At 51.4% G+C, this 18415-nt stretch overlaps 1 long non-coding RNA gene across 1 annotated transcript; it reads right to left on the minus strand.

The window, feature by feature from the left end:
* Positions 1 to 17289: 17289 nt before the first annotated feature.
* LOC142031527 (uncharacterized) lies at positions 17290 to 18055 on the minus strand. Its single transcript, XR_012650563.1, has 2 exons — positions 17954 to 18055; positions 17290 to 17472 (listed from the first exon to the last, which is right to left on the minus strand). It is a non-coding gene; the product is annotated as an uncharacterized LOC142031527 (long non-coding RNA).
* Between the last annotated feature and the right edge of the window lie 360 nt (positions 18056 to 18415).

Consider the following 18415-nt stretch of genomic DNA (forward strand, 5'->3'; position numbering starts at 1 on the left):
CTAGCTGTCGCTGCTTTCTTTTTTCTGTTCCTCAGTATTTTTTTCTTTTTTCCGTATCTCTCTCCCACTGCCCATCGCAGTTGGGTTTTTTTTCCCCTCCGATGCTGGCCTGCTCTTTGTCCCTTTTGGCTGTCTCCTCTCTGTCCTTCTGTCATGCTCCCTGTGTCTATTTAATCCCTTCATCTCTGTCCTGCAGCCCGTCGCTAATTTTTTTCCCTCTTCCGTCCCTTTGTCCTGCTCCCCGTCCTTGTCTCTTTCCCTTGGTTCTGCCTCCTGTCCTTTTTTCCTTTCTTGCTCCATCTCTCTGTCCTGCTCCCTATCCCTCCCGCGCTCTCTCTGTTTCTGTGTCCTTCTCCTTGCCTTTCCCCACGTTGTCTGTCTTGTTGTCCCTTCCTTGGTTTTCTTGTTTTCTGGGTGGCTGGGCCCGGCTACCCGCGGGGGTGCTTCGGCTGGGAGGTTTGGGGTGGGGGGCCTGGCCGTGCCGGTGATGGCGGGGAAATAAAGCCTGAAACGGCAATCGAGAAGCGACGCCCTGCCTGTGCTGGGGCTGCCCTGCAGAGGCGTGGGGCCGGGCCCTCTGCAGGTCCCGAGCACTCCCCGAAACTGCGCGTGGGGCCCCGGGGGTGCAGGGCTGTGGGGTGGCTACGCTCGGCGTCGCCCGTGGGCACTGCAGGGTCAGAAATGGAGAACAAGTTTTCTGTTCCTGGGGCTTGACAACAGGCTCGCGTGGCTGATTTGGGGGCTCGGAAACAGACCGAGCTGCGCGGCTTTGGGCCCAGAAACAGAGGTCCGGCCCTGCGTGTTTGGGCCTTGAGAACAGGCTCAGCAGCCGGGTTTTTTGGCTCCCAAATGGGCCCCGAGTCAGGTGGTGTGGGGGCCAAAAGCGGGAGCCGGCTTGGCTGGTTTTGCAGGCGGGTGGGAGGGTGTTGGGGGCTGCGGGGGGAAGCGGGGGGCGGGCAGGGTGCGTGGTCCCTCCCCGTAGATGGGGGTCTGGTTGTGTCGGACGCCGAAGTTCGGGAGGCCGGCACGCAGCCGGCCGAGCTCAACATCTGCGATGGTCTGGGGGGGGGGGAAAAGGCGCTTTTCAGACCCCACGTGCCCTCTTTGAGTCCAGCTCTTCTTTCTGCGCCGCTCAGAATAGTTATTAAGTAATTAATCGCCCAAACTTAACGAATATTTACTTGGCGTGTAACTCTGATGTTTAATCCTAATGCTCCAGTTCTGACAGCAGTTGATACGCAACCTTATGGAAAGCCCAGACCGTTGCACGTAGCTGGAGCTTGTAAGGAGAAGCAGCTGAAATCAGCCGGAGCTTCAGTGCGGAGCTGGGGCTTCAACGAGCCAGAACTGTAGCGAGCGGGAGCTGGAACGAGGCGGGGTGTCCGCTGTCTGGAGCGTGCATTAGCCAGAGGCGAAAGTACCTGCGGCTGTAACCGAGCAGGGGGCGCGATTAGCTGGAGCGTCTTTTCGCTGGAGCGTCCGTCGGCCGGACTGCGCTCCCAGCACGGCGGAAGAGCGGCCGGGCGCGGGCAGGGCTGTCCGCAACAAGCAGCTCCGAGCAGCAGGGAGGTGAGTTGTCCTTCTGCCAGCGGGGAGCCCGGCCTCTTCCCTCGGGCATGCAATCCACGCCACGCTCCTGTCTCTGTGTGGAGGGTCTCTCCCGGTCCATTCCCACGGGCAGAAGCGAGGTGGGGGTCCCCCGGCTCTCCCGGGGCAGCCTCCCCTGCGAGGGGGCGCGGGCGAGGTGTCGTCGTCCCCTCGGTACCGGGCAAAGGGGAGAGAAACCGGCTGGCGGGAGCTCCTGGGGTGCAGAGCCCTTCCGGCAGAATCCTCCCCTGTCTTTTCACCGTTGGCTGGGTGTGACAAGCAGGTTCATTTCTTTGTCTCCTCTTCTCCCAGCGTCACCTTCCGCGTCACACGAAGAAAATCCTGCCCGGTTAATTCCGCTTGCTGCTCAGGTAATCGCACGTATCGGGCTGGGGGAGCGGAGAGAAACACTTGCGAGTTCGAGGGCACTACAGATGCTCCACGTTAAACCCACAGAGAAGGCAAATTTGCTGCTAGTGCCGAAAAGCTGATGGAAAAATTGCTGTTAACAGATCGTGCCCTGTTCCTGAACTGGTCCCGTGATGTGTTTTTGGTTCAGGTGAAAGAATGAAATTTCCTGTCTGGTAAATTCAGAGCTGCCTGTTAGGTTCTTTAGGGGGTCGAGTGTTTCTCTTCTCTCTGTTCATACTGATTTTATGGGCAAGTTGGAAATAGCCTTTTACTTTTTTATGTATAACTGAATTTTTAGGAATATGTGGTGTCCCTGTAGTTCGTTTTTGAGCACCTAGATGCCAGTAGAAATGTAATGAGTGAAACATGATGGGAACTGGTACTTGATTTTTATTTGTTTGTTTGTTTTTTTTTTTTCCCTTCCCCATTAAGAGTGTTGATGGCACGTTGTCCCGTGGGACAATCCCCATTCCGTTCAGCGGAGTCTTCAGTCTAGGACTTTTAAGTGAAAAAGTTTGTCCTTCCAAAAAGGGACTAGTCATTCCTAGGACCGAGGCACAGCCTTGCAAGGAGAGTCGCTTAAGTACGTGATCGGAATGAAAGCCAACTTTCAGTTGATGTTGCTGCTGTTGGTCTTTGCTTTCATTGATTTCTCCACCACTCCCTCGTGGTTGGGAGCTCTGAATCGTAATGTTTTTCAGTCTCTAACACATTTCCACCCCCACCCCTCAAAAAAAGGAGAGGCAGTGTCTGAAAGTTAATTAGTTTCCTCACAAATGCGTGAGTAAATAAAATTTGAGTTATGATGATTAAAACCATAGAAATGACACCAGTCTTGCAGATCTGGACTATTTCTGAACAGGCATTCATCACACGCAAAAGTCGTCAGGGTACGGATCACCTGCGCTTCATGCTCTGACAAGACAAAATGCTGAGGCAGGGATGAGCTCTGAAAGAAGAAGGGGGGGGGGGGGGGAAGAAGGATACAGGGTCACGGTTTTGTTTTGTTGTTGTTTGTTCTTCGAGAGTGCAATATTGACTGGTGCCAGCCTGCAGAGCTCTTCTGCTGCCTGACCTCTCCTTCTCTTTCATGGCTGTAATTGTCGTTTGGATAATTGTAGAAGAGCAAGTAAGTTATTTGCCTCTGTGAATGTGCTGGTAATACCAGGAAGGCAAATGCTTGAACCAGTAGTGAATAACTGGGCTACGAGTAGAATTTCTGAAGGAAGAACAGCAGCAGCAACAGGAAGCAAATAGCAAGTGACCAAAAACTTGCGTGTGTCAAAGGCATCAAAGCTTTCTTGCCGAATGTTGTTTGGCAATATGTTCCAAATGGCTTTTTTTGGTAAACGTAAATTTTCAGGAAGTTCAGGGCTGCGTGTGGCAAAACGTGTCCCTCTGCGTACGCGTCCTGCTACGTAAATAGCGTGGGTCAGTGGCAAGTCCAGCGGCAGGGCTGCTGTTCCCTGCTCTCGACGTTGCCGTAGTAGTGTTGCGGTATTTAGACCTTAACGGACGGGCTGAGGAACGGAAGGAGAATGCCCGTTTTCTGTAAGGGCTCAGAATGCCGACCCTTTTCTCTGCCTGCCGCTCCCCTGTGCGTGAGATGAAGCTGTTTTATTTTTCTCCCTTGTTCCTGGTCTAAATATTTCTGGAGCTGTTGCTGCTGTGGGTTTGCAATTGGTGTTACTGTGTTTTTGTAGCGTTGTGGCGATGGGTCGTTTCTACTGTGGCGAAGCGTCGAGGTACGGTTTTCGGTTTAAAGCGTCAGAAACTACGTTCACCGGAACCGGTAACTCGCGGCGTAGGGGAAACCGATCTGGCGCGTGCAGCTGTGCTCGCAGGGATGCTCGGTGGCTCCTCATCAAAACGGCAGGGTGTGTGCGTGGACATCCGTAGGGTTGCGCTCTGGGTCCGAGAGCGTTAACGTATTTTTGCTGTTGGAAGATGGAATGGAGCGTGTGCCTGTTAAATCTCAGGGTGGTCAAAAGCTAGGAGGGACCCTGAGCGGGTTTGGTGGCACAACTGCGGTTTTAAAAGATCTTGCCCGTTTGGAGCAACGGCCTGGAAAAAATGATTCCTTTTTTGCAACGAGGCAGTTCACAAGGACAGATGTGTTGCTGTGCTCTTTAGCAAAGATACTCAACTTGGGACGTATAGGGTGATGAAGCCTCGGCTATACTAAGGCTTGAGAAAATGTCGGTAGGTCTCTATGTCTGTCACCTGCGTGTATCTAGGAAAGTGAGTTCTAGTGAAAGTAAAGTTGCCAGTGAGTCAAAAAAGAAAGGGGAAAAAAAAAAAAAAAGGCACAGTCGTCTGAAAAATGCAAAAGCTCTAGTGGCCCGTGTCAACAACCGTACCGAAGGTGACGCAAAAATAGTTTTTCCTCCGCTCAGTCGTACTGTCTTCACAAACCTTCACAAAAAAAAAAAAAAAAAGGCAGCTTTGGATTCCTACCCAGCTTTGTGCTAATGTTTTTTTTTCTTCTCTCAGCTGGATGTCAGCTGGCACCGTTTCGCTGTGGTTGCCCTTTCTTCTGCCGTGACGGTACGAGACAGACGGAAAGATTCCGTAGTGGCCTGCAAGTACAAGGTACGCCTACGATGTGTGTCTGCCTATTTCCAAAGGTACTTGCGGTACGGACTTTAATGTTGAGAGTGTGCCAACTCTCCTTCTACTTTTTTTTTTACATGAAATATTTTAACACAAATACTAAAAATAAGTTCTGTTCTGGAGCATGTTACACCTATACAAAGTTTACTTCCCTCAGTTTATCTTCTCTTCCTGAAAGCATAATCTTCTGTTTCTGTGTGCTTGCTAGTAAATGATACTGTGAAACTAATTTTGTCCTAAAAGAGGGAAGAAACTGTTCGTAAGAGTTCAGCTGTTCAGAAGAAACAGACTTTGTTTTCATGATAAAACCTTTATGCTTTTACAGTCAATGATTTTTTTTTTTTTTTAAATATCTTATAGTAGTGCTCAAAAACGTTACGGAGATAATTAGCATCTGTACTAAAAGCAGTCAAGGTCAAAGAAGAGACGTGGACAAAACAGGACAAATGGGCGTCGCATCTGTGTGTTTTCCGGGCTTTCCCAGGAAGCATTAGCAGCCTTGTAACTAGTGACAGTGAGTCCTGAGGTGGTTTTGATGAGTTACTGCTTCAGTAATGTATTTTTTCCTTTCACCTACAGTGTGTAATTTTGACTTCAGTTGGAAAGAGATTTTCCAAAATGGAAGTCTTTCTCTCTCAAAGAAATTTTGTTTTGTGAACTTCCCATCAGAGTGGATCTTCAGAGGTGATCAACTTGACAGTAGAAGTCATCAGTAATGAGACTTTTCACTCTCTTTAAAAAAAAGAGAGGAAAAAAAAAAAAGTCAATTTCCTTCCAAAGACCCAAGCACAGCCCATCTTCCTAAAGTTGATGGCATCACTGGTCTTTGGTTTCTCAGTTGTAACGGTCGAGATAACATGAAAAAGTGTTGCTCTGCATGCTTCAGTACTGCCAAAAGCATTAGGAAATCTGCCAGTCCTTTTTGGTAGTCTGAGGTATTGCAGCGCTGGGGATTTTACAAATTGACTTGCATTGTTTAAACTGTAACTGCCAGATAGCTGTAGTATATGATTTGTTAGGTGTACGTAAGCAGTTAGGTATTTGTCTAAACATTTAAAAAGAGAGGCAACTGAATGTTATGGGGTTTTTTTCCTGATGTTTTGACGGAGTGCTCTGAAGTACTTTCTTTCTGTCTGGCTTTCAATGGTGCGTTTCCCTGGCAGTTCAGTACACCTCTCTTGGGCAGCTCAGCTGACCAGGTGTCCCTCCGCGTTATGCAACACGCACAAAAACCCCTAGTCCCGTTATAACTGTGTACTTTGGAGAGAGATAATTTAATGGTATGAATTCAGAGCTGTGCAAGCTAAGGTAATGGAAAAGGAAAATCAAATACTTTTATAGTATAAGTATTTTTATTGGATGTATATAAACATGGGCACACCTTTTTAGTGTAAAGTGAATGATTGAGATTTGTTCTTTATTTTTCATTTTGCTCTTTGAAGTTTTCCACTTCGCTTTCAGCTTTATTCACCAAACAAGCAAGATGCAAAGCAGCAGCAGCAGCGCAAGGGCTGTAGCTGTTGCGGTGGATCCGTAAGCGTAGATTCTGATTGTGTACGACCTCGTCCCGCAGCCTCCCAGGGTTATCTCCCTGCAGCAGTGCTGTAAGGAAGGGAGGAGACGTTTTCCAGCACCGGCGAGAGTGTTTACTTGTATGCTAAGAAGGTGTTCAAAATGGTATCGATTAGCCCAAGTGCTGATTTTAAGTGTTCAAATCGCTCTTAACTTTTAAAGGTGGTGGTGTATTTCGAGCTGACCTGTTTACCTGGCATCCTCCTTTAGCTCAGCGACTCTTCTTGTGCACCCCCAGCCTCTGCTGGCAGGGCGGTATGAGAAGCTGGAAGGTCCCTGACTTAGTCTAAACGCTGCTTAGCAACAACTACAGCATCGGTGTGTTGTCAACATTGTTCTCATTCTAAATCCAAAATGGCCCTGTACCAGCTAGTCAGAAGAAAATGAACTTTATTCCAGCCGAAACCAGGACAACCCCAAACCCCCTGAGTCTGGGTCTGCAACGGAAAAAACCAAACAAATTTGGGACTCCTGGGAAAGCCAAATCCGCCTGGATTTGTGCAGCTGGAAAGCAAAAAACCCACCCCATTTTCATGCACAAAACCACAACCAAAAGATCACCCCTTTTTATGTTGTGGAAAAGCACTGAAACACACCCCAAACTGAGTATTTTGAAAAAGCAGAAAACTCCCCAGTTTGGGGAAGATTGGGGGTGAAGCACAGGCAGTTTGAGGGGTGTTGCTGGGGGTCCTCCCAGTGTGGATTATCTGGTGTGGATGCTCTGTTGCGGGTTATCCCAGGCGAGTTACCTGCTGTGGATCATCCTGGGTGGACTCCCTGGGGTAGGTCATCCCTACCCGTGTCCCCCCATGCACCTTTGTACCCTCACCTACCCCCCCCCCCCCAGCATGTGTTTCTCCCCCATATGCCCCCTGCTGCTCCAGCCCGCCCCCTTCACCCATGCGAGTTTTTAACCCACGCGAGTTGTTTCCCCCCCGCATGCCCTGCTCTTCTGTCTCCTGTCCCGTCCCCCCTGTCGTCCCCCCCCCGCTTCCTTTCCCTCTTCCATATTCCACACCACCACCACCACCCCCCCCCCCCCCCCCCCGCATCATCCATCAGGCTCCAGACCCCTGGCATGCTGCCTGCACCCCATTCTCTGTCATTTTTCCTTCTTCTTTTCCTTGCAAGTTGTTGTTGTTGTTTCTTTTTAATGATTAGACTGTTTTCGTTTCAAGCCACGAGTTTTCTCACTTTCGCCCTTCCGATTGTCTCCCTGTCCCACTGGGGGCGGGGGAGCGAGTGAGCGGTCGCGTGGGGCTTTGTTGCTGGCTGGCGTTAAACCACGACACGAGGTGAGTTGCAAGCCCCGCCTGGCTAATGCTGGAGGCTCTCTATGTTCGTCCTGCCATCTTGACGGGCCGTCCTTGTTCTTCATTGCCGCTTTATAGCGAGCGCCTCTCGCTCTGTAAGCGGCAGTACTGGGGCCGTGCAGGTACTGCGTGTTGCAGGCAGCAAAGGGCAATTGTGTCGCTTGCTGGCGGGAGCGGCAAGGAGTGCGGAGCCACGCTCCTGTAGGGAGCAAAGATGGAACCTCGAGGGCTCTGCGGTCATCTGCTGAGGACTACTACTATCCCGACAGGCCTCTTTGCTATCCCTGCTTCACGGCTGATTCCTTTGCACGCCGGAGGGCGGGGCGGTAAGTAACACCGTGCAGCGTCTCTTCGATAAGAGACAAGCCCCGCACAAGAAGCCTTGTGTGCGCGCAGGATTGGGAGAGCAGAGTTCTGACAGCACGGAGGTGAGGAAAGGTGCGCCCACCCCAACTGAGCCCCAGGGTCGCCAGGGTATCGCTCGCTTGCAGGTGGGCCGCTGGCATCTGGTGCGCGGCGTTCCCTGCTGAACAGAGCTGCCCCTCTGGCACAGAGCAGCTTTGGGTCTCTTGTGGCCTGCCTTCAGGCTGTCAGCTGCACCAGGCGTTATGTTTTTGTTTTTAAAATCTGTCGCCAGCATCTGTTGACTGGCTGCTGTCACTCCCGCAACCCTGATGCCACATGCAGAGGGCTACAGCAGTCCCTGGGGGCTTGGTCCAGGGGACCACCCCCCCTCCCCCCTGCCGTTTGCAGGCTCCCTGTGCTGCTTCTCCTCTCTAGATAATGGGGTGGGGGGGCAGGGACAGAAGCGAGCACCCGAATGGTCTGTTCTTTGCACTTGACTGCTGTAAACGCTCCAGGCCCTCGGGTGCTTTTTGGAACGGAGGCGATGAAGATGACTGCCTGGGCTGCGAGTGGGGAAAGGGCAGGGCAACGTAAGCCCTGTGCCCCCAGTAAGTAGTTGCCGCCTGTGTCTGGTCTCTGCTGGGCTGAGCTGTCAGTCATCCCTCGTGCAGCCGCTGCTCCGAAGAGGATCGTTGTGGGGATGCTGCTGCCCGGCGACCAAAATGGGGTCCTACAGCTCGGAGGCTGCAAAGGCGCGGTGGTGCCCCTGTAACGGCACCCGTGGTCCAACGGTAACGGCAGTGCGGCACGGGGGGAGAGTGCCGCCGCGCTCGTTGCTTCCTCCCGGTAAGGAAACGCCGCTGCCGCCCCCCGTGCGCGGTGTGGGCGGGCGCTCAGCGGGCAAAGCGCGGAACAGCAGCGGCGGCACCGCACAGGTGCGCAGGAGCGCCGCCGCCTCGGGTGCTGCCGCCTTGTGGGCAAAGTGTGGTACTGCAGCCCGGCGTTCGCGCGCCGGCTCTGACCCCCCCGCCCCCCGGCGCGCCGTCGACGGCGGGCGCATGCGCGGCGCCCGGGAGCACCGTGGCGGCGCGCAGGGCGCGGGTCTCGGCGGCAGCGGGCGAGCGCCGGGACCGCGGGTGAGGCGAGCGATCCGCTCCGGCGGGGGATGCCTCCTGGCCGCCCGGGGCTGGCGGGACGGGAAGCTGCGAAGCGGCCGCCACGGCAGGCTCCCGGTCCGGGCCAGGGCAGCGCCGGGCAGTTCCCCGAGAGCCGATAGAAGGGAAGAGGGGACGGAGGCGGGCGCCCCCCAGGCGCGGCCAACGGGCGCCTCCCCGAGTCGCCGGAGCTCCGACACGGCGTGGCGGCAACCGCGCATGCGCGGCGGCGCTCCTGGTGTTGCCCAGCGACCGGGGCGCTTTACGGCAGCTCGGCATCCGCGCATGCGCGGTGCGCCTTTTACGGCGCTCGCCGCTGTTGCCTGGCAACCAAAGCGCGACACGACGCCTCGGCCACCGCGCATGCGCGGCTGCGCGGTTTACGGCGCTCGTGCCGTTGCCCGGCAACCGAGACGCGTTACGGCAGCTCGGCAACCGCGCATGCGCGGTGCGCCTTTTACGGCGCTCGCCGCTGTTGCCTGGCAACCAAAGCGCGACACGACGCCTCGGCCACCGCGCATGCGCGGCTGCGCGGTTTACGGCGCTCGTGCCGTTGCCCGGCAACCAGAGCGCGTTACGGCAGCTCGGCAACCGCGCATGCGCGGTGCGCCTTTTACGGCGCTCGCCGCTGTTGCCTGGCAACCAAAGCGCGACACGACGCCTCGGCCACCGCGCATGCGCGGCTGCGCGGTTTACGGCGCTCCTGCTGTTGCCTGGCAACCGAAACGCCGCACTGGCGTTCGGGAGCCGCGCATGCGCGGTGGCGGCCTTTGCCGCCCTCCTGCTGTTGCCTGGCAACCAAAACGCGGTACAGCGGCTCGGGAGCCGCGCATGCGCGGTAGCGGCGCGTTTCTCCAGCGCTCTCTTCCGCCACCTATTGAACAGAGTTCGGTACTGCAGCTGGGGTGCCGCGCATGCGCGCTGGCGCGTTGTGCCAAGCGCTCGCCGCTGCCACCCCGCGACCAATGTTCGGTACTGCAGCCCGGAGGCTGCGAGTGCGCGGGGCTGCCCCGGTCCTGCACGGGCCGTCCGACGGTAACGGCAACGCGGCACCGGCGGGAGGTGCCGCCGCGCTCGTTGCTTCCTCCCGGTAAGGAAACGCCGCCGGCAAGGAAAGCTGGCACGGGCTGTCTCTGCCCGGCCTCCCTCTCCTCGCGGCGCGGGAGCACGAGGGGACAGGCGGGGCGCTTACCGGCTGCGGGCAGGAGCTGCTGCGGCTGAAGCTGGAGAGGCCACAGAAAGGTAGAGAAGAAGAAATGGAAGGCCGGCCGGCCGGCAGCTGCCTCCCGCTGCAGGCAAGAGAGAGCCTGCCTCTCCGCGGGTGGAAGGATCCCTCTTTGTAGTCCGCGGGGTCCGTATGCAGCACCGACGGCGCGGTACGGCCACGTAGTGTGCGAGCGAGCGAGCGAGGCTCCGTGCCTGGGAAGCCTCGTCTTGCAAGACCTACGAGGCGCGTGTTCTCCTAGGGGGAGGACGGCCGTGCCGCCGGAGTTACAGAAGAGGAGGGGAGCGGGAGAGGAGCGGAAAGAAGCGTCTCAACTGGCAAATTCTCCTGGCAGCGCCAAGAACAAGAGCTGTGGTGAGCCCCGGGCCCTCGGGGCCCTGACTCCCCTCTTCTGCGTTCTGGTCCCTCCCTGCCCCTCCCCTGGTCCCCTCTCTTTCCCACACCGCTGCCTGGTTTTTTTCTTTTTTCTTTTGTTTCTTTTTCCTTCCTCCCTTGTACCTCTGATACTGAAAAGCCGGTCGAAGAAACTCCCTAAGACTCGTTTTGGAGTTTTAGAAAGCAGGCATTCTTCATTGCAGCGCTGGATGCACGGGGGATAGTTCCACCTAGCGTGCATGCCACCGCTTTAGCACAAACAGGTTATATAGAATAAGTAATTGCATGTTAATCAGATTAGAATACATATACGTAAAAACGACGGCAACCGATTATCATAGTACTGCCTACATCCGATCACGCGCAATGAAGGATCCATTTGAGTCGAAGGGCTGCTTTTGCGACCACCGACCCATTTGAAGTTCTTGCTGGCTGTCCTCGAAGTCTTTATTCTTGTCCTTGTTCTTTGATCTTGAAGCTTAACGCAGTTTCAATCACGTGTGGTCAGTTTCAGCATTGTTCTCATCTAGCGTCCAGGAACATCTAGTCATAAGAGCAAAGAACTGCAAAACTTAGGAGTACCTACCTCTGCTAGTCGATTGCTTGGCTATACTTTTGTCTATTGTTTCAATGGAAGTGTTAGTATAAGATTTCTAATAATTATTTACCAAATCTCACTTTTGCAGTCACCTAGCAGCAAACCAGTTTCCACAGCTGGTACAAAATATTAAAACCATACCAATATTTAGACGTGCCATACAGAATGTATGGAAGTAGGCTATCAGAGGTGTCTGAGGGGCAGGGGGAGCGCCGGGGGGCGCCCCGAGCCCCGGAGCAGACTCGCTGGCGGGACTCGATGGGCACGCGACTGACTGAATAAACGCTGGCCGTCCGTCCTCTTTGCCCTCCGGGCTGCGTTTGCGCTCCCTCTGCACGGGGCGAGGGGCCGTGAGGGAGCCCAGGGGAGGAGGAGGAGGCGAGGCGCTGGGGGGGTTGGGCCGTGCCCCCCCTGTTCCTGCTGGGCTCCAGCCGTTGCAAATATTCTGGTAAAGAAATCAAAGTTTAATCACATAGAAGAGTTAGGTTTGATTAAGAAGTAAAATTGTGAAGCATAACGTATAGGATTGTCAAGTTTGAAACGTAGCCATAGAAACTTTAGGAACTGTGTTACGCGTGACTCTAGGAACCTTAATATTGTTAAAGTTTGAAAGAGCTAACCCTAGAAACCTCACCAGGAAGTTACTGGCTTTTCTACGTTCTGTTTCAGGAAACTAAGGAAACTGTCGTGGACACCAGTTTGCTGCTTGGAAACCCCCTTACCCTTCCCATCTCGATTTGAGGATCGAAGATGCCAGTCAGCAGAGCTAAGTGTAACTGACCAATGATTGTTTTTAAATAAGAATATTGATAAGGTTATATAATCAAAGGACCGATCATTATAAAGGTTAAATTTAAGAACGAGCATAGTATGCATTTTTACAGAAGGAGCTTAGGTAACAATGACCTGACAAAAAAAGTCTGTGAAAACTGATGGATTTTGATACTAAGCGGGGCACGCCTTTGGAGGAGCGATCCCCCGTGTCCCCAGCGCTGCGATAAACGAAGTGCCCGCTTCTTAACTTCACGTTGGTGTTAAGGAGTTTTATTCTGGATTTTGGTAACGGTTTTGGCGACCCAGATGGGACCTTGCGAGTGAGACTGGACGAGATCGAGTGTCGATCGAACTCCGGCCGGCACCGAGGTATTCTCGGGGAGAACCGTCACCCTCGACTCGCCAAGCTCCTCGCAGCGTTCCCTGGAAAAAAGCTAAGGCGCTGCTTCTTTGGAATTTGTTTGGAAAGCCTGCCCGTGAGGCGTGGCGAAAGCTTCGCAGGCTTGGGGCTTGGAGGGTACCCGTCTGCAGTGGAAGCCTAGGCGTCTGCCCGTAAGTCATAAGCGAAAGCTATTGCTGGGTTGGACTTTGTGTATTATTTGGGACGATTGTCATTTGCATTTGTTTGGTATTTGGTATTTGAATGTATATAAGTATAATGGCATTAGCAAAATTGTTTAAGAATAAGAGTGCAGGAAATGGAACTGCTGATGAAAAGATACCAAAAACATCAGCGTCGGGATGTTTATTGGCACGTTGGGGTGAATTGCAGGAAAAATGGTAAACGAACAGAACTTTGAGTTACAATACTATATTGCAATTACTGTCGTTTTGTAGGAGAGAGAGTAAATGGAATAAAGTGCCATATGTAGAGTTGTTCTTTTTAAGTGAACGTATCTGACGGGGACCGGAAGGGAGTCTCCCAGCAGAACCTCTGGTTACAGCTAAACTGGGAGAACAGAAAATTGAATTTGCATTGACACTAGAGTCACCTTCTCAGTTTTAAATACCTTAGAGGGAGAGTTAAGTTTTGAAGAAATTGGTGGTGTCGGTGCAGCAGGTGAACGAGAAACTAGACCCTTCTTTAAGTCTTTAACCATGAAATTAGGAAAGCAACGGGTCACTCAGCAGTTTTTGTATCTGCCAAATTCTCCTAAACTCCTGTTAAGGAGAGATCTATTTGAGAACTTAGGGGCAGAAATTAAATTTAAAAATGGAGAGATTAAAATTTTAATTCCAGAAACTAAACGTATCGAAGCAGTGGCTTTGTTGTTAACAGGATGGTTACCGACAGCAGAAGATTATACCAGTCAACGTCTAATGCTGTAATTCCAATCGTCTGGACTGGGAAGTTCCCGGTAAATCCGAAAAGCAGAACCTGTGAGAGTTGATTTAAAGCCAGGATCGAATCCGGTAAGAATTAAACAATACCCCCTAAAACCGGAAAGTCGGAAAGGGTTAGTAATGGTAATACAAACGTTTTTAAGATACAAATTGTTAAGAGAATGTGAATCCAGATATAACAACCCGATCTTGCCTGTTAAAAGGCTAATGAAAAAGATGATAGATTAGTTCAAGACCTCCTCAGAGCAATAAATCAAATAGTACAAGATATTCATCCGGTAGTAGCAAATCCTTATACTTTGTTAACAACCCTAACGGAGAAACAAGAATGGTTCACAGTGTTAGACCGAAAAGATGCCTTTTTCCGTATTCCCTTGGATCCCAATAGTCAAGAGGTTATTGCTTTGGAACGGGAAAATCCTGAGACTGGGAGAAAAACACAATGTACGTGGACAGTCTTGCCTCAAGGCTTTAAGAATAGTCTTACCATTTTTGGAAATCAATTGGCACGAGAATTGGAGATTTGGAAGAAAGAAAATAATCAAGAAATCTTGCCGAAATATATGGATGATCTGTTAATTGTAGCCGAGACGGAAGAACAATGCACAAAGTTCACTATTAACTTTTTGAACTTTTGGGGAATCAGTGGATATCGAGCGTCAAAAGAAAAAAACCAAATAACCCAGAAAGAAGAAACTTATGTAAATGAGTTTTAAAATCCTAAAAGGACAGAGACAATTGGGAACTGAGAGAAAAGAGGCAATTTGTCGTCTCCCCGAACCTAAGACGAAAAAAATTAATGACGAGCGTTTCCGGGAATGGTCGAGTGGTGTCACCTGTAGATGATAAATTGTGGCTTGCTGGCCTGACCTTTATAGGAGCAGCTCAAAACCTCAAACAATGGATTGGACCGATGCCCAGAAAGCTACTTTCCAAGAATTGAAACAGGCTGTAATAGGGGTGCCAGCCCTAGGCCTGCCAGATCTCACAAAGACACTTGAACTTTTTGCTTGCGAAAGAAGAGGTATAGCTCTGGGTATCCTGGCCCAATATCTAGGGCCAAGTGGGCGAGCTGTGGCCTACTTCTCGAAGCGATTAGGTAATGTGAGTCTGGGATGCTCTGGTCGTCCGAGAGCCGTCGCTGCAACTGTGCTACTGATCCAGGAAGCTCGTAAGTTTAACCTGAGGACAAAGGATTACTGTACGTTTCCCATATGATAACTGTTGTGCTAAAACAGAAAGGGGGGCATTGGTTATCCCCTAGCAGGATGCTGAAATACCAAGTGGTGTTGCTGGAACAAGATGATGTTTACCTAAAAACTACTACCACCGTTAACCCTGTTGCGTTTTCCACAACTGATCAAGTTAAAGGAGAACTGGAACGTGACTGCTTGCAGACAATCGAAAGAGTTTACTCCAGCCGACTGGATCTCTGAGATGTGCCGCTAGAAGAAACGGATTGGGAACTATATGCCGACGGAAGCGGTTCCATCTGTGAAGGAAAACGTTTATCAAGATAGACAATAACTACTGAGGAGGTAATTGCGTTGCCAACTTTGCCTTCGACGATATCTGCCCAAAAGGCTGAATTGATAGCTCTTATTCGAGCTCTGGAACTAAGTCAAGGAAAGCGAGTCAACACTTGGACAGACTCAAAGTATGCTTTTGGAGCAGTACGCGCACATGGAGCGATACGGAGAGAAAGAGGACTGTTACCTGCGCAAGGAACCACCATTCAGCACGCAGAACAAATACTGAAATTGTTAGAAACCATTCAAAAACCAACAGCAGTCACGATAATGCACTGTAAAGCACATCAGTTAGGTAAGACCGGTCCGAACGCAGGTAACCGACTGGCCGATAAAGCTGCTAAAGAGGCTGCGGAAAAAGGCATCCTAGCACTAGTTCCAGAGAAAAGTATAAAGTTGCCTAAAGAAACTCCAATGTATAATGAAAAAGATGAAGAATTAATTATTAGATGGCAGGCTAACAAAATGAAACAGGATAGGCTGTAACACCGACAGGTCAAATAATAGTCCCACTCACAATAATAAGAGAAGTTGCCCGAGCTGAACATCACAAAGTATACTGGGGAACAGAAAGTGAAATATGACAAAGATTGCTTAAACAATTATAAGCGGATGTGAAATTTATATATAAAATTATCCCCGAATCAGTAATACGATCATCTTTGGGATTATTAAAGAAGGAAATTTTTTTAGGAGAATATTAGCAAATTGATTTTATAGAATTGCCTTGAAAAGAAGGATCTATCCTAGTTTTAGTTGATATCTTTACTGGGTGGCCCGAGGCTTTCCCTTGTCGCACCGAGAAAGCAAGGGAAGTAGTCAAAGTCTTGCTCAAAGAGATAATACCAAAATGTGGGGTGCCTGTAAGAATGTCATCTGACAATGGCCCTCATTTTATAGCAAAGATTAGGAGACAAGTTGAGCAAAGTATTATCTATAGATTGAGACTATCACACCCCACATAGACCACAAGCAAGTGGGGGGGGGGGGGGGGAAGAGAGAGAGAGAATGAACTATACCCTTAAGCAACAGTCGAGTAAAATTTGTCAGGAAACCTCACTCACATGGGTTAGAGCATTACCCATGGCTCTATTAAGAATCAGAGTATAGCCAGAAGAGAAAGCAAATTGAAGTCACTATGAAATATTGTATGAAAGACCATATCAAGAGTCCTACGTTCTGAGTATCTTGAATGCCTTTGGAGATAGGTTTTTAAAAGGTGTTATGATTTCTTTAAGCAATTCTTTTCAGGAACTTTGTCAGTATGTCTCCACAGCTGGACCCTTAGAATTGGACGTAGCAGCGCATCCCTTCCGACCGGGAGATTAGATTGAATATATATAAAATCACGGAGAAGTGGAAAGGACCGTATCGAGTCATTTTAACAACCCTTATAGCAGTAAAGGTCTGGGAGAAGAACCTTGGCTTCATTATTCAAGAATAAAGAAAGCACCAACAAGAAATTGGAAGTCTAAAGAAACTGGCCCTTTAAACCTGAAAATCTATAAGTAAGTTTCACGTTATCTATTTGGGAAAACAGTTGTGTAAAGTTTATACGGTTGGGGTTGCTATTAGGAATATTGTCGAGGGCAGTAATCTTTTTGTGTGTGTATAGGGTTTATGTGGGTTTTTTTGAGGGGTTCTAAACATGAGATAAACAAAATGAAACAATTATTGTTTGAGCTATTAATCTTGATGTTAACCGTTTTTGTAATTTGGATTAAAAAAAAAAATAATCTAGTTTTGTAATTGATTCAAAGTTTGGTAAAGACACAAAATTTAACCTCAGTAACAGGCTGCCTTCCGATTCCAAAGTCAGATGAAAATCTAGTTCCGTGGAGAATATTGACATTGAATTTAACCAAAACTTGAGAAAAGATGCAGAACAATGAGAATCATTTTAGCAAATTAAATGGGATGGATTTAAAAGGCAATTATGTTTTTTTAAATTTGAAAGAAGGAATTAGAGCGTTGTGAATTATAACATTACCAAACCATCCACCTCGTGGACAAAAGAATTAATTTAATCGCCCTTCGGGAGACACTTGTACGGGCACCCCTTGGGGCTGTCAGTTGCCAAAACCGTAGAGACAAGTGCAAAAAGGAACTTGGCATCATATTTGAAATATAAAACGCTGTTTAGAATTTCCTGGAGTTCCAGGATCCTTGTTAGAGCCACCCAGAGTCGGGACCGTCTATGGAAATTTAGACTGCTTTAGACAACCAGAGAAAAATCACACATCCTCAACAGAGCTGTATGAAAGTTTATACTTGCAGCTCCTCTGACCCCAAAACTCCAAAGACTTTCTCTAGTAGCTAAAGCTCTAAGATGGGGATGTATTTGTAGAAAGTATAATAATATTTTAAATGATCTTTGGTCCCCTCTTAATGACGGAAAAAATTTAGCTTGGAGTTGACTGTATTAAAGGACAGGTGAAAAGTTCAGGGTTAACTGTTTGGGTGACTAGTGATGATAAATGATCCACTCATCTTTTCATGAAGGAGAAAAGCAAATGGTGGACTTTAGACTTAATAACTCTATCCTCTCTCTGGAAGAAATCTCCCTTGTGGCCTCGCTGGTGGACCTGGGTAAATGGAAAAGATGATACCTGGCAATCGCCAAGTCTTAGAACTAAAATAAGATGGGTATTAAAATCTGTATTTTGACCCCAGTTAACACCTCTTCCAAATGAGATGACTCTTGCCATCTTTCATTCAATCGAGGAAGTGCCTGCTGCTTAACTTCCCAGGGGTGTTGAGGAGTTTTGTTCCGGATTTCGGTCCCCCAGCTGCGGGCCGGGGCTGGAGGAGCCGCAGGTGCGGGCAGTGAGGCTGATGGGGCCGGCCCCTCCCTGGAAAGGGGGGGCTGCCGGGGGCGGGGCCGGGGCGGGGCCGGTGGGAGCCCAGGCAGGAGCGGAGCGGAGCCGTGGCCGGGCTGCGGCTGCCCCTCGGGAGAAGGTGAGCAGGGCCGGGCGCCCCTCGGACGGCGAACGTCGGAGGCGGGGGTGTCCCGGGGGAGGTGGGGGCCGCCTGTGCCGAAGGCCGGGGGCGGGGGGGGAGCTGGGGGCTCACAGGGGGGCTGGGAGCACGTGCGCGTGGGGGGGGGTGCTCACCGGGCCCCGTGGCGGGGCTGCGCAGTCGCCCGGCGGGTCCCGGGGAAAGCCCCGAGGAGGACGGCGGGGTCTGTGTCGTACGCACGGAGCGGCGGCGGCGGCGGGCGCTGCCCGAAGCTGGAGCCGGGCGGGGGGGGGCCGCGCCGTGCCGGGGCGGCGGCGGCGGGCGCTGCCCGAAGCTGGAGCCGGGCGGGGGGGGGCCGCGCCGTGCCGGGGCGGCGGCGGCGGGCGCTGCCCGAAGCTGGAGCCGGGCGGGGGGGGGCCGCGCCGTGCCGCGGCGGCGGCGGGAGCGCGCTGGAGCCGCCCGGACCGGCCCTGGGGGCTCGGCGGGGACTGCGGCTGCGCCGGCGTGGGGGTGGGCGGAAACGGAAGCGGCGTCCCCTCGGGGTCAGGCAGCAGGGCGGGCTGCCTCCCGGGGCATGCCGGGAGCTGTAGTTTTCGCGGACTCGGCGGCCGGGCAGC

Source organism: Buteo buteo, chromosome 5 (genome assembly GCF_964188355.1).
Source record: "Buteo buteo chromosome 5, bButBut1.hap1.1, whole genome shotgun sequence".
Taxonomy (NCBI): domain Eukaryota; kingdom Metazoa; phylum Chordata; class Aves; order Accipitriformes; family Accipitridae; genus Buteo; species Buteo buteo.